The 14,856-nt window shown below is 49.5% G+C and overlaps 1 long non-coding RNA gene across 1 annotated transcript; it reads right to left on the reverse strand.

Annotated features, from left to right (window-relative positions):
* Window positions 1-747: 747 nt before the first annotated feature.
* On the reverse strand, window positions 748-14,443 carry LOC131907436 (uncharacterized). The gene is made up of 3 exons (XR_009378401.1): window positions 14,152-14,443; window positions 13,335-13,500; window positions 748-3,739 (listed from the first exon to the last, which is right to left on the reverse strand). It is a non-coding gene; the product is annotated as an uncharacterized LOC131907436 (long non-coding RNA).
* Between the last annotated feature and the right edge of the window lie 413 nt (window positions 14,444-14,856).

Consider the following 14,856-nt stretch of genomic DNA (forward strand, 5'->3'; position numbering starts at 1 on the left):
GTGTCTGGGGAATGTTGGCCGTATACTGTACCCCGATCAGTAACTCTGTAACATGTCAGGATAGGACTTTTGGTGCTGGTCTGTTGTTCTCACGGTTCAGTGAGCCTTATTCATGTCCAGTGTGTGCCTCCCTGGTGTGCACGTGTTCCTTTGTGTACCTGCTCCAATACATGCCAGCTGCCGGTGTCTGTGATCTATTGACAAATGCAGAGTTCTGTCATTCATGTACAAAGAAATATGTGCAAAGGCCTTTGTGTTTGTAACAGACTTTACTGAAAATTGGTGAGGTGACATGGGCTTACATAGCAAAAATGCAAAATTACAGCAGACATCCATAGGCTTAAAAACAAAAACCCTTGGTCAGCTCTACCACCTGGGCTCTACCCCTGAAGGAAGGCCACTCGCCATTGTTAAGCAAGTAAACAAAAACCAAATTGCAAAGTTTCTTTGGGGGCTATCATCCTCTTTCACTCGGGCCTCCTCTTGATTTGGGGGACATCTCCATCCACTTCTTGCCCCTAGGACCCATAGTTCTCTACATGAAGTGCTGTCCCCTCGCTCCTCCAACATGGTTCTGCCTGATCTTCATTAACCGACACCAATGCTGGGCCTCAGCAGGCTCCCCTAGAGCAACCTTGATGTCTTCCATCTCCATCCCACTTCCCACAACCGATAGGTCTCCTCCTCCTCCTCCTCCTCCTCCTCCTCCTCCTCCTCCTCCTCCCTCAGTCCAGTGGAAGCTCCAGGGATTATTGTCCATTTTATTCATTGGCATGCTCTCAGTGTCTGGCACACCTCAGAAGTTAAATATGCACAAAGCAAGTAAAAAACTTCATTAACAACCAAAGCAACTTAGCTGAGCCTCCAGGCCTTATTTTCTTCATCTTTCAAAAGGACTGCCAGGTTTGCCGGAATCCTAGCTTCTGAAAAGCTGAAGCAGGTTCACAGGAGCCCAGACTTTTGAGACCAGCACAGGCAAGAAAGTGAGACCCCCATCAGTGACACTGTCAGAACCATGGAGATGCCCTAGTCAAGTCTATGTAATGCAAGCTCTCGTGGCATGAGTTCAAAGGCAGGCATGACCAAACCATGGCACAAGAGGAGGTAACCACTAGTGGTATCTTGAAAACTTAGCCATCGGTGGCCAATAGGAAACAGAAAAGACATTACTATTCATGGGACCATGAGTGCTAATGCCAAATGCAGGAGGTTATGGGCAGTCAGTGAGTCAGGAAGGCTAGAATCAGGTGTAGGGGGGAAAAACAGATGGAAAAGCAGAACCAGCTCACCATCCCACTGGCCCAGGTAGCACTACACCAGCAGAGAGGCAGCTAAAGCTGCTTTCCTCTATGGTGACTCTTTGGATAGTAAGCAAAGCTCTTCAAGGCCACTGGGGTCAGGTGACAGAGAGGATGCTTGTGGCCAACACTAGGACCCAACATCATTATCAACCTACCTCTTGTGCTGATAGGAAAGGGTTGTGTCTGCCATTTCCCCATAGCCAAGAAGAAGCTGCCTCCATGCTACCCTCTAGTAGCCTGTATGAGGTGCCCAGGGCTGGCAGGCTACATGTTTCCTGGACCCCCACCAATCAGGATAGGAGGGGTAGGGAGAAGAAGACTGGGGCTCTTTGGGGACTGCAAACACAGACTCCTCTGTCTGCTCTGCAGGCAGGCCCATGCCACTGGCTCGGAGACTTAGTGCAGAGACCTTGGTTTTCTCTTCTCTCCTTGAGAACAGATCTCCATGGATACTACAGTCATGCAGCCAGCATGTGGCTCAGCTGGAGTTCATTAAATTGTTTTCTGATGCAGAGGGTGGGGGTAAGAGTTGGGGTGGTCAAGAACATGGATTAGAGGGATTGGGGAGGCTTGCTTGTCTTCCCCAACTAGGATAAGTCAGACTACTCCCATCTGCTCATCTAAATACTACTGGGACTGTTGCTCATGGGAGGACCACTTGCTCAGCCTGTGCCAAGCGCTGGGAAGCATCCCCAGTGCCCAAAACTACAGAAACAACATCAATAATTATTTCCCATCCCTCAAGAGACACCTATTCCAAGTCTTCTACCCTCTGATCTCTCCCATCTGTGGGAAAGAAGGCCAATTGTTGTGGGGACCACTCCACCCTACTGCATAGCTCCCTACCCTGGCTCCTCAGTTGGAGTCAGTTAGTACCAATACATATTTATTGGAACTGATGGATGTGCTCAGCACTAGAATGCATTGTTCATTCATGAGGTTGATTAATTTTATACCTATTTTACAGACAGGGAAACTGAGGTACAGTGCAATTAAGTGCAACTAGCTCTAAGGCTGCACACTGAGTTATAGTGTGGTCTGAATCCAGAGCCCTTGCTCCTCACCTCCACTCTGCAACATCATTTCTATGCTGCCCTGCTCATTTCTGCATCCCCAGAACACCTCTGTGAGAGCTGGGCACACACAAACACTCCCAGGTTGGATCTTCTGCTCCAGATTACTTGAATTACAGCTCTTACTGGGGAAGAAGATACCAGACAGCCATGAGGGAGCAAGAGAGACCCAGACCCAAGCCCTCCAAAGGGAGGGGAGTAAGAGAAGGAGATCAGACCACTGTGGTGCAGTTTGCACCAAGCATTTTACAGATACCCTCTCCTGTTGAAAAGAAAATAGCTCTTAGAAGTCAGGGTCTATGCAGAGAAAAGGGGTGAAGGCATGTGCATCATCGTGATCGGTGAAGGAGCTTGCCAAGCTCAGGCAGCTAGAAATACTAGCACTGTGGACAGAACTGCTGAACCCAAATGCCTCCAAATACCACCAGGTTCACTTTCTTCCTGACCCACATCAGGGAGCACAGCAAACCCTGGAGAGGACATGAGCTGGCCTGGCACTGGCTCCCAGAAAGTCACCTATAACAGGTCCCTCAGCTATGACTGAGTCAGGACACACAGTCCAAGAATTGGGTAGGACTTGGAAATCACTTGACTGCCATAGTATTTAACTTGCAAGCCCTTTGTCACACACATGGCTGCTGATGCCCAGCATCTATCTTAATATCCCTGCCCAGCTTTGGCATGGCCACCTTGTGCCCTCCCTACAATGATCTGGAACCAGTGTCCCAGCCATGATCACAGAGGAAATCACTGCAGGCAGAAGCAAGTTACCTTTCAATAACTGTCGCCTCCACACTAAACTCCAGCCCTGGTGGAAATGGTGTGGACTTTCTTGGTAGCTATCTCAGGGCCATGGGTGCAGGCCTGGCTAGACAGTACCCACACAATCATGCACAGCAGTCACGGGCTGCTGGCCTACATGCCATTTGTCTTTAAGTCCCCATGTAAACCAGCAGCCCGGGTGCAGGTTAGGGTAGCAGCATAGGGACCCTCGGGCGTTGATTGCCAATATCTGGTGACGATCCTGGGTGAGTCCACTGGGGCTCTCAGGTATGTCCTTCTCCTCGGCTCTTCCAGCTCATCCAGCCATTTCAGTTCCTTTGAAAACTGCAAGATACCTTGGGTTTATTGGGGGTCTGGCATTGCAGGACCAGACAGTTTGCTCCTGGTGGGAAGTCATGAGTACTCTGCTCAGTATTTTGGATACTTCCAGGGGTTGTCCCTGCAGGGATTCTAAGTCCCTGATAACCACACTCGTTTCTTCTCTGATTCTCTCTTTCTGTCATCAGCTCATAAACAGGGTGTTGAGCTCCAGATGTGTAAAATGCACAGAGACCTTTCCTGCAAGCCTCTGTTGATGATTACCTACGAGAGAGACAAAGATATGATGGTCAAAGCCAGGGACAGGGATGCCATGGGTGAAGCTCTCCACCAGACTGTACCTTGTGTGTCCTACTGGAGCAGGGGCTTCAGCCTGTGAATGAAGGTGAAGACAGGCTTTTGGGAAGGGGACCAATGGCTATGATTTGAGTAGTAGCCACTGAAGAAAGGACTACCTACCCAACTCCCTGCTGGTTCTCAAATGAACCAGGAAACCCTGGTGGGTTCTCTCCAAACTTGTTAGATTCTGCTCCCCTCTTGCTCTTTCCCCAGGGAGTACAGAATCTCCTGGGGAGGACATTAGTTGGCCTGAGGCCGGCTCCAAAGAGACTACCATACAACAGCTTTGTCTGCAGCATCCCAAGAGCAGAATAGACATCGAACCCCTTTACCTCCAGACTAAGTCCAACAACTCCACGGGAGGTGCCACAATCCAATCATTGTCAAGTAGGAGGAAAAGGCAGGAGGCTGGGGATCCAGGAGCAGAGCCATCCTTTGAAGTTGATGGGCAATAAACCAGGCTCTTCCAATTCAGCAGTGACAGGACAGACAGATACTATTCCAGAAGAGAGACGCTTAAGACACTTGGAAACAGTGGCAACAGATGAGATGGGACAGGTGCTGAACATGAAGCTGTGGTGGAGGAGGGCACCCAGGGGCCTGAGTGATGGGACTTCCATGTACCTGAACCTTCACACACACACACACACACACACACACACACACACACACACACACACACACGAGAGAGAGAGAGAGAGAGAGAGAGAGAGAGAGAGAGAGAGAGAGAGAGAGAGAGAGAATGAGAATAAATAGCAAGGAAGCAAAAGCCCAGGTTCTATTCCAAGCAGTAGAAGAAATAAAACAAACACATTACATCAAAGCCAGGGACATGAGCAGGGCTTCACTGGCAGAGGGCTTGTCTTGCATGCATGAAGATGAAGCTCTGTACTAGATCCCCAGGTACCACACAAAACTGCATGTAATTGTACAGTGCTATAATCCTGGCATTAGGGAAGTAGAGGCAGGAGGATCAGAAGTTCAAGGTTATCCTCAGGCTACTTAGCAAGTTTGAGACCATTCTGGGCTACATAACCTGTCTCTAAAATAATTTTTTTAAAAAATGATGTAAACAGTTTTTTGTTGTTACTGTTTTTCAGTGCTGAAGACTGACCCCTGGTCTCACACATGCTGGACAAGTGTTCCAACACTGAGCTGTATTCCCAGATCCATGACCAGTTTTCAGCATTTGTGGAGTAAAAGGGGAGAAAAGGAACAGACCTTACACACCCATTCTCACCTGCCTATGCCTCTAGAGAGCTGTGTGACTGGGGAAAACCTCTCCTCTCCCCAGGCCCAGCTGTGAAAGACACAGCTGAATTATGGACAAATCTCTGGACTGGCCCATGCTTTGGTCATGCTCCAGAAGGTGTAGGATGCCTGTAAGGAAGGTTTGGAAGGTGTCCACTCCTGCACATCCAGGCCTAGAGTAAAATCTGGTTGTTTCCTAAACAATAGGAGACAAAATTGCTGAGGCCCACGTGGGATTCTGGCACCTGCTTAGATGTACTGTTTTATTTTTACATTATATAGTCAAATACCTGATAGACAATGTCAGGAAATATTTATTTGGACACATCATTTCAGTCCCTTTTAGTGGGACAGGCATGACAAAATATCCCACCACATTCCACCCATGGTAGCAGAAGCATCAGTTGGCATCTGGTCACAGGATGAAGAGTAGTAATAGAGAACCTGGGGTAGGTATAAGTTTCCAAGGCCAGGGACCAGTTCCCAGTGTCACCATCCATGCCCTACCTCTTAAAGTCTCCTTAGCTCTCAAAATAGCACCACCAGCATACATGAGATACAGCACTCATACAAAAACAAAAAACAATTAGCAGAGCCAGGCGGATCTCTGAGAGTTCGAGGCCAGACTGGCCTACAGAGTGAGTTCCAGGATAGTCTCCAAAAGCTACACAGAGGAAACCCTGTCTCAAAAAACAAAAACAAAAAACCAATCCTGTTGTCTACATTTGGTTTGTCTGCAACTTCAGCTGTATTCCCACACCTTTCCTTGCCCAATACACGCTTCAGATCTTCTTGTCTCACTCCTTGCTTTTAGCTCTCGCTGTAAACCTGGCTAACAGGCAGCAACGATGATGCCACAGCCGGAACGTTACACTGTCTTGACATTTCCTCTCAAGTGAATCTGTCCACTGCCTTCTAAAATTCAGACTCACTCAAATACAGCAGATTGTAAATATCCTGTACCAGAAGGTAACACAAACGCCTCGCACAATTCCCAGTACAGTCCTATCCCCATCTGAGATCTATGAGCAGTCTACTGCCTCCACTTCTACAGGCATTCTGGACCTTCCTACTCTTACCAGACCCACTAAAGTCCACTCAGTGCACACTGGGACTTTTCTAGCTTGTACCTCCAAACTCTTCTACGTTACTTCCCCAAGTGGGTTCCAAAGGCCTATGAACCCCCTAGTCAGGCTGATCACTGAACCCACCCCACTTCACTGGTACTACATTTTTGCATTGGCTATTTTGCATCATTGTGACTTAACAGAACTAAAGACAGGAAAAGCTTATGTTGGCTCATGGCTTCAGAGTTCTCAGTGTGGGAAGACATGGGGCACAGGAGAGCGACATGTTCACATCCCGGCTGACCAGGAAGCAGAGTGTAAGCTAGAGCCAGGGTGGATATAACCTTCAAAGACTGACCACTAGTGCTCAATTCGTGCCAGCCAGGCCCCACTGCTTAGTCTCCGTACTCTTTAAAGTACTGCCACAAGTTGGGGACCAAGCATTCAAGACATGAGCCTGCAGGGAAAAATTCAAGATTCAAACCATAATAGATGCTAACACCTCTAGCAATGTGATCTTCAATTTTGTCTCTAAGGCATAGAATTTTATAACCTAGGACTTTGTTCTTGTTAATCTGCAAGTATGTAAACCTGTATTAGTAGTTTTTATCTTAATGAGTTTATCAGAACCTTTGCAGGGTCAGTTTTGATATGAAGAACCATGAAGACAGAAAGCCAGAACAGAGGACCGACAGAGAGCATGCTGGGAAGTCCTCCATGTCCCCCTCTAGACAGCCTGTCACTGGTCCCTGATGGTGAAACGGTTCTTAGGCGGGCCTTTCACCACATCTCTCCGCACTGCTGGGTTAAGTCACCGTCGCTCTTTTCAAATCTCGGACTCAGCCACTCAATTTCCTCTGCACCATCTTCCCCCCTCTGCTTCATCCTAACTGCTCTGGGCATCCGCTTCAAAACACAGATCTGACTGCACCACTCTAGTCCAAACCAGCCACAGAGCCACTTCGCTACCAGAGCATAGTCTGAGCTCCTGGCCTGGCTGGTGGAGCTTTCACCAGCCCTGCCTCCCGCCAATCTTCTCCATAGTCCTCTCCACGGCTCATTACTAAGCTTCAGACAAGATGTTCTTCCTTCCTTTCCTGGTTCTATTGAGCTCATCAGAAACTTATCCTTCCTGCTTCCCTATCACCAGCTTCATGTGGTGGTATTGTGTTCCCCAAAATATTGTGCACTCTAATAAACTTATCTGGGGTCAGAGAACAGAACAGCCAAATATTAAACATAGAGGATAGGCAGTGGTAGCACATGCCTTTAGTCCTAGCATTTCAGAGGCAGAAATCCATCCAGATCTCTGTGAGTTCAAAGCCACACTAGAAACAGCCAGGCATGGTGACTCACACCTTTAATCCCAGGAAGTGATGGCAAGAAGCAGAAAGGTATATAAGGTGTGAGGACAAGGAACCAGAGTCTGGTTAAGCTTTTAGGCTTTTGAGCAGCACAGTTCAGCGGAGAGGCATCCAGTCTGAGGATACAGGATCAGCTGAGGAATTGGCAAGGTGAGGTAGCTGTGACTTGTTCTGCTTCTGTGATCTTCCAGCATTCACCCCAATACCTGGCTCTGGGTTTGTTTTTATTAATAAGAACTTTTAAGATTCGTGCTACAGCTTCAGTTTATCAAAGAGCCTCAGTGATGTAGGTGGCCTTGTTCAAGGCCATGCGGCTGACTAGTGACCAGTGTCGTCGGGCCCAGGTTTGAGGGCTCCCAGTCTAATGCTGCCTCAACCCAGCAGGTGGAGGAAGGTGCTAGATAGGCCAGCTCCCTGCCTTGAGACTCAGCCGTGGGAATGGTATTTCTGAAGCTGTGGGTCTTCTAACATTTAGGACTCTTCACCCCATAACTTGGATCTACATTAAATCAGCATCTGCCAAAATTGGAAGAAGCACATAGCTATATTACAAAAGGCTGGATTTGTTTCCTTTTGCTCTGAGTGTCTGGCCTGTTTACTTGCTATTGCAGACCAGGCTAGTCTCAGACTTTTGGCAGTCCTCTCACTTTTGCCTCCTCAGAGCTAGAATTCCAAGGGTGCTCCACCATCCTTGGCAACACTGGCATTTTAAGGGTTTTGTTATGGCAGATTTATATTGGTTCATGTTTATCCCCAGTACTGTCTCTTGTTACCCCTCCCACCAAATAGCCCCCTTCTACTTCTGTCTTTTATATGTGTAAATATAGGTATATATGTATTTGTATATATAAAACAGGTTCCACACAGGAGTCTGCCTTATTTGGCTATCACAGTGTGGTCATTCTACCCATCTTCCTGCAAATAACATAGAAAAGACAGGGTGAGGCCTTGTCCACCCACCTGCACACCTGGTTTCAGATCACTGCCGTGTGGCACAGGGTGTACAAATCACAGAGGCCGTGATTCAGGTTCTGATGCCCAAAATCTTCTGTACTGATAAAGACAGCACCAGAACCAGGTTGGGCAGGATCAAGAGTACAAGGTACAGGCAGTTCTATCCTCAGTGGCCTCCAGGGGACACTCAGACACCATTTTTCTCTCCTGTGGAGAAGTTTCCCTGGAAGAAGATCTTCCTGCAGACTTCTGGGGTGGGTGAAGGTGGTAATTGCCCAATGGCACAATGCAGAGATTATGTAGCAACAAAAATGCTGAGAAGGACCTGCATTTACTGCTGCAGATGAACACAAACAGGCCGAGTAAGGAAAGCAGCTATGGAACAGAGGAAGTATTTCTTTCAGAAGTATTTCCATGAGGAAATGGAATAGCAAATAGCTCAATGTACCATGCACTAATTAAGTGTAGCCAATAGGTGGAAGGAAAAAGCAATTACAACAGCATTCAGGCCAATAGTCAGCTCTGAAACAAACAGTCCCCTTACTAAACACCCTACACTCCCTACCCAGGATGGTTTCAGTCTCCAGACTCTGCCTCCATCATGACCCTATAGGGAGGGCAGCTGGACAGTGTAGAGCAAGGCAGACAGCACACCTGTGAGTCTGGCAGATGTGGGTTAGCCATGGTCTGAGTTCTTCCTGGGATAATTGGGGACCAGGTCCAGGGCTTTCTCTCCCACTTTAAGTCTTAGACCAATCCTAGGAGACCAAGTTTGTCAGACTGGCCTGAAAGGAGCTGAAGGATGGTTTGTGTGTTCAGATTCTGCTGTGACTAGAAACATGGAGCAGAAATGTGGACCATGCCTTTTTAAAAATGCTAAGAGGGCCGGGGTTAGTGGTGGCACATGTCTTTAATCCCAGCACTTGGGAAGCAGAGCCAGGCGGGTCTCTGTGAGTTCGAGGCCAGCCTGGTCTCCAGACCAAGATCCAGGACAGGCACCAAAACTACACGGAGAAACCCTGTCTCAAAACAAACAAACAAACAAAAAAACCACTAAGAGGAAGGCAGGACGTGGCCACTTGAATCTATAATCCTAGCACTCAGGAGGCTAAGACAGAGAATTGCCATGAGTTTGAAGCTGACTTAGGCTGTGTAGTGGATTACTGGCCAGCAAAACTTTGTTGCAAAAAGCTTTAAGAACAAAAAAAGATAGCTGCCTGGGAATATACGAGCTTCAAAGAATGAGGTCAGAGCCTGAAATGGTGCTGATTTGCAGACTATAGTCACCAGGGCCACGGGCTTCTGGTCAATGCCATCTTTAATTATCTGCTACACATCCTCCTATGCCATTGTGGGATCTTCTTTTCTTCTCTTTTTTTCAGGTAGAATTCTGACAGGTAGTTCAGGCTGGGCTGAGACTGGTTTTCATATTTCAGCCTCACAAATACTAGGATTGTGGGTATGAGAGTGGCTTGTGGTATTTTTTTAATAATTTAACCTTAATTTCATGCTAAGCAATATAATGACAGCAAGGATATGTGGAACTAGTTATAGATCTATGAAAGAAGACATTTCAGTGGCTGTGGCATCTAAAAGACTTTTCTGTGCACCACGCTAGGGAGACCCTATACAGAAAAAAAAATAAAAGGTTGTTACACCCACACACAAAGGCAGTATTCCTGTCTTGGTATCCCAGGAGCTACTCACACAACTGGCATGCTTTCATGATCTATCTGCCCAGAGGAAGGTCCTTGGGACAAGAACCACGCTCTCCACAAACCTCAGTGCCTGGCACTCCTGGCCTTGAATAAAGGTTGCGTGCAGCTGTTCCACTTCTTACCTCTGGGTGGTGCTAAGTGAGAAGACAGATGCAGAGGAACCTAACCCTACTTACCCCTGAGTTCTGGACCCCATCTCAAATACACTCCAGGCCTTTTACCTTCCATCCTGGGACCCCCTTTAAGACAGACAGACAGACAGACAGACAGACAGCCCCAGCCCAGCACTGTTGAGGGTCATGGAGCTGAAAGAGGTGAAAGTTTTTTTTTTTCTACTATGAAGGAATTTCTGAGATCAAAGTAGATAGTGAGCTGAATGAAGGTGGGGGATCCCACACTTGTCCCAGAAACTGCTCTGGATTTGGGATGTAGAACCTCAGGAAATGGTGTTCACTTCCACAGGAGACTACCCCACAGCATATCCACTAGTCCCTGGAGCCCAACACTGTCTCTCCCTGCAGGTACAGTCCAAGACAGCCAAGCCCCTTCACTGACCAGCCATCTAAATGCCTTGCACCCTATTTGTGCAGATGGGCAGCTCACAAACTGGGCCTGGAACAGGTGTGGGATATCAGGTGACTGACAAATGAGCTGAGAGAGCCATAGCTAGCTGAGGGGACGGGAGGGGAGAGGCTCAGATTCATTGGTATGTAATGGTATATGTCTGGGAGAAATGTCAGACCCAGAAGAGAGCAGCAGGCTAGATGGGAAGAAGGCCTAACGTGCTGTCCTGGCTTTGTCCAGTATACAGATGGATATTAGTCCCTCCCCTACCAAGGACAGTGATCTCTGCTGGTCTCACATGCTTCTCAGAGTACTCCTCAGAGCTGGGCCTTAGGGGCTCCACCTCCTCCTCTGCTGCCCCTTGGTGCCATCTGCACTGGGGATAAGCCCAGACATGCTGAGGACCACCACCACGGCCCCTCAGTGTGAACACTAACTCTCCGTGGGGGTACAGGCAGCAGCTCGGACAGGGGGAAACCAAAGTGGCCTCTGCTCTAGGTAGGTTCTCCTGGGCTCTCCAGCCCCTGGGAGGCAGACTGAGCAAACAGGCAGGAGGAGGAAGGCTGGCTGTGAGACAGGCCAGTTTCTTGCCTGGACAGGTTTCCTTCCTAAGTGTGTGTGGCCAATCCCACAGCAGACCGTGGTAGGAGGAGGGAGCAGGCCAGGGGCAGGGGACTTGCCATGACTGACCCAGACTCTCACTCTTAGCAAATGCTCCTCACTACAGTGTTCTGCCTGTGAGCCCCTCCCACATGGGGACCGAGGGAGGATGGCTGCTAAGGTGCCCTGGCCTCGGATTTCTCTCTCCTGATTTCGGCTCAGCCTCCCTAAGGTGACGGTGCTCCGAGAAGCCTGGCTTTTAGCACTCAGAAGGTAGAACTCAGAACAAGCAGCTAAAACTCACTGCTCTGGGAGCTTGTGGTTTGTGGCTAGGGAACGTTGATGATTTTCATAATAAAAAGTCTGCTGCTGATAATAACAACCATGTTAGAAAGATCAATAGGCTGTGTACAGCTCAAGAGTAGTGTGTGTTAGCATGTGCAAGGCCCAGCATGCATACAACACACACACACACACACACACACACACCAAGACAAGGCTCCTTATTTCCCATCCCCACATTGATCAAACTGCAGATTTATGACCTTTGAGGATCCACCTCACCTTACAGTTATGCTTTCAATTATTTCCTCTCACATACCTTTCCCTACTTCTCTGTTCCTTTCTGTCTTTCCTATTCACGTGAGGAAATGGCCTATCTCCTCTCCGCCTAACAGATCCTGCCCACTCCGAAAAGCCAGGCACAACTGTTTACAAGCACAGGGTGAACTAAAGCATCCACAATCCCAGCTCTCGCCTCTTTTGGAGAGAGCCGGCCCCTGGGCCACGTTGTAGGTGAGACCGGGGCTGGGCACTCCAGGCCAGCCTGAAGCCACCAGGAATGCTCCTCCCTAAGGGTTGTGCGAGCATGCTGTGCTGGAGCAGTAAGGTTTTACATCACCCAGTGGCCTGGGAGCCATGAGAATGAGAACTTGTGAGAAGGAGGCACAGAGGATGCAGTTGAGTGGTGGTAGAGAGTTTGTCAGGAGCATGTAGGAGGGTACGGGCCCATTTCCAGCACTGGAAAATAAACAAGCAAATAAGAACAAACAAAAAATGGATAGAGCGAGGGGTGGCACTGAAAACTAAGCAAGTGCTTCAGATAGAAATCAGCTCCTGGGTTGGCAGAAGTGAAAGGGAGTGGGAAGAGGGCTCTGAATGGGCCTCCCAGGCCTGGTGTCAGACATGGCCAATGCTCCGTGGTTAAGTTCAGTCACGTGCCTGAAAGACTTCCTGCCCTTACTGTCTACTGGCCTGGCCTCCCCTCTGCACCCCCTGTGTTCTAGAATGAAGATGAGGGCAGTTCTGTGCCTCCTGGTCTCGGAGGAGGGCATCCTGCGGGCCAGCTCTAGCCACCCACCACCTCCCCAGAAGTGAGGGAGGAGAGCAGAACAGGCCACGTTTGCGGATGGGACTGCTTGAGAGGAACATGGCTACCTCCTTTCACGTGGCCTGGCCAGCAGCAGGGACAGACAGACACTGCTCTCTCCTTCAGTTTTGTTCGCTAGGGTCCATCAGGGTTGACACTTCAAGACAGACACTGGAGGGCCAACTGCGGACTAGCACCAGGCAAGGAACTCACAACTCAGATGACACACTCTGTGCCAGCTCCCCTCCTGTTCCCAGCACTCTCTTGTCCCAGGTTCTGCTCAGGCCTGGATGCCACAGGCACCACCAGAGCCTCTGGACTAGGGGTGTGCCTCCATGTAGGAGCCTAGCCTAGAATGGAGAAGGGGCTAGGTTCTACCCCAGTGTAGAGAGAAAGGAAAGGGGAGCATAAGGAGAGAGGAAGGAACTGACCAAAAACAAGGGGCCTCCTTCCATCACCCAGCTCTCCAGCCTTGGCCCTAGTCCAGCACTTGGTTCCCACCAGCAGTGGCCTCTTGTGTGTGTTCCTACTCTCTCCCTCCGGTTACCTCCTCCACAGCTAGGGCACCACGCCCTCCCTTTCCACCATCCCAATGCACTGAGTGAAGGCAGGAAGAAGAGACCCAGGGCTTACCCAGCACTCCATGAAGACCAAAGCATTTGGGAATCTGTTCAAATAGCCCCTTGAGGGCACCCTTCTTCTCTGGGAATTTGTCAGATCTGGTAGATGTCCATGGCTTCGACACAAGGGTCACTGTAGCTTGGGCTTGACTGGCCAATGTGCATGACAGGTGCTTGTACTGTGGACGGAAGAGTAGTTGGTCTGAGAGTGATGCCCAGAGGGTAGGGTAGGGAGACAGCCCTAGTGCCCATCCCAATTATGACCTGAGACAAATGACTTCATCTTCCCCTACCGGAAAAAGGGAGACAGTAAAGGTTTGCTCTCACACAGGGCTTTCTGAGGAAATGTGTATTTGATTAATACAACATCAGTTTAAAGACTAAGCTAGCAGAGCATCCTTTGGGCATGCCTGCCTCCTCCACATGCTACTCTGATCTTTACAGGTGACTGGTTACGCAGGATACCAGCCACTAAAAGGGACAGAGCAGGGCCAGCCTACTGTACCCTGATAGTGTCCCAGAAAATACAGATCAGACATCAGAGGCTCCTTAGCTTTCTGTGGACACCTCAAAGCTAGGGGATGGAGGGCAGGAAAAGGGGAGCAGGGCTGGGAGGAGAGGACATCGGAATGAGGGGGGAAGTATGGGAAACGGGGGGGGGGGGGAGCCTGAAAGCTGAGAGACAGAAAGGAAGCTTGGGGTAGAAAGAAAGCAGGGCAGGCAAGGGGAGGCTGGAAAGGACCAAGGAAGCTAAATTAAACCCTGAAGGGGAGCAGGTAAGAAGCCAGAGGAGAGGGCCGGAGGCAGTGCTTCCCGGATTGGGGACCTACCCTGTCCAGGGCACGCTGGGGATCCAGGAAGCAGAAAACTCCTCGTGTGTCCAGAAGTTGGAGTTGGCCACACTGTTGCCCTGTCACTGGGGTCTCAGGGGTGCAGAGAGGTCCGTCAGCTGACTCTTACCCAACCCAGGGTGAGAGAAGGAAGCACTTGGAATCTGTAATACCTTCTGTGAGGATTTAGCCATGCCAGTAAGAGCCCTAACTGCTAGGGCCAAGCATGAGCTGGGGCGTGTGGGAGCAGCCTTCAGTGCAGAAGGGCTCACACCATCATTCAATGGGCCTAGGCCTCATTATTTAAGGCAGGTGTGTTCTGGAGGGTCTCAGGTCAACTGTACTGGAGGGCAGCCAGGGTAGACACTGAAGGACTCTTATCCTTGAGGCACTCCTCATCCAGGGAGGAAGAGTCACCTGATTCATCTTCACAACGGTGCAGAGACTCTGGGAGCAGGACATTTCCTGGCTAACTCACTGTTGCCTCGAACCCATAGAATACCACTTGCCACACAGGGCTGGATGAATGGACCAGTCTTGATGAAGTGTGCCCTCAGTACCGCAGAGGAGGAGCTCTCGGTGCCCCTAGGGCTAGTCAGGAAGGTGAGGCTTGAAAGCAGCCATGAAGTTCAAGTACAAGTCCTGGTTGAAGACAGGGAAATGCTAGCCCAAGCCTGACACTAGCAGCGGTCAGTGCCTGGGGCT

The sequence above is a fragment of the Peromyscus eremicus genome, chromosome 3 (genome assembly GCF_949786415.1).
Source record: "Peromyscus eremicus chromosome 3, PerEre_H2_v1, whole genome shotgun sequence".
Lineage (NCBI taxonomy): Eukaryota > Metazoa > Chordata > Mammalia > Rodentia > Cricetidae > Peromyscus > Peromyscus eremicus.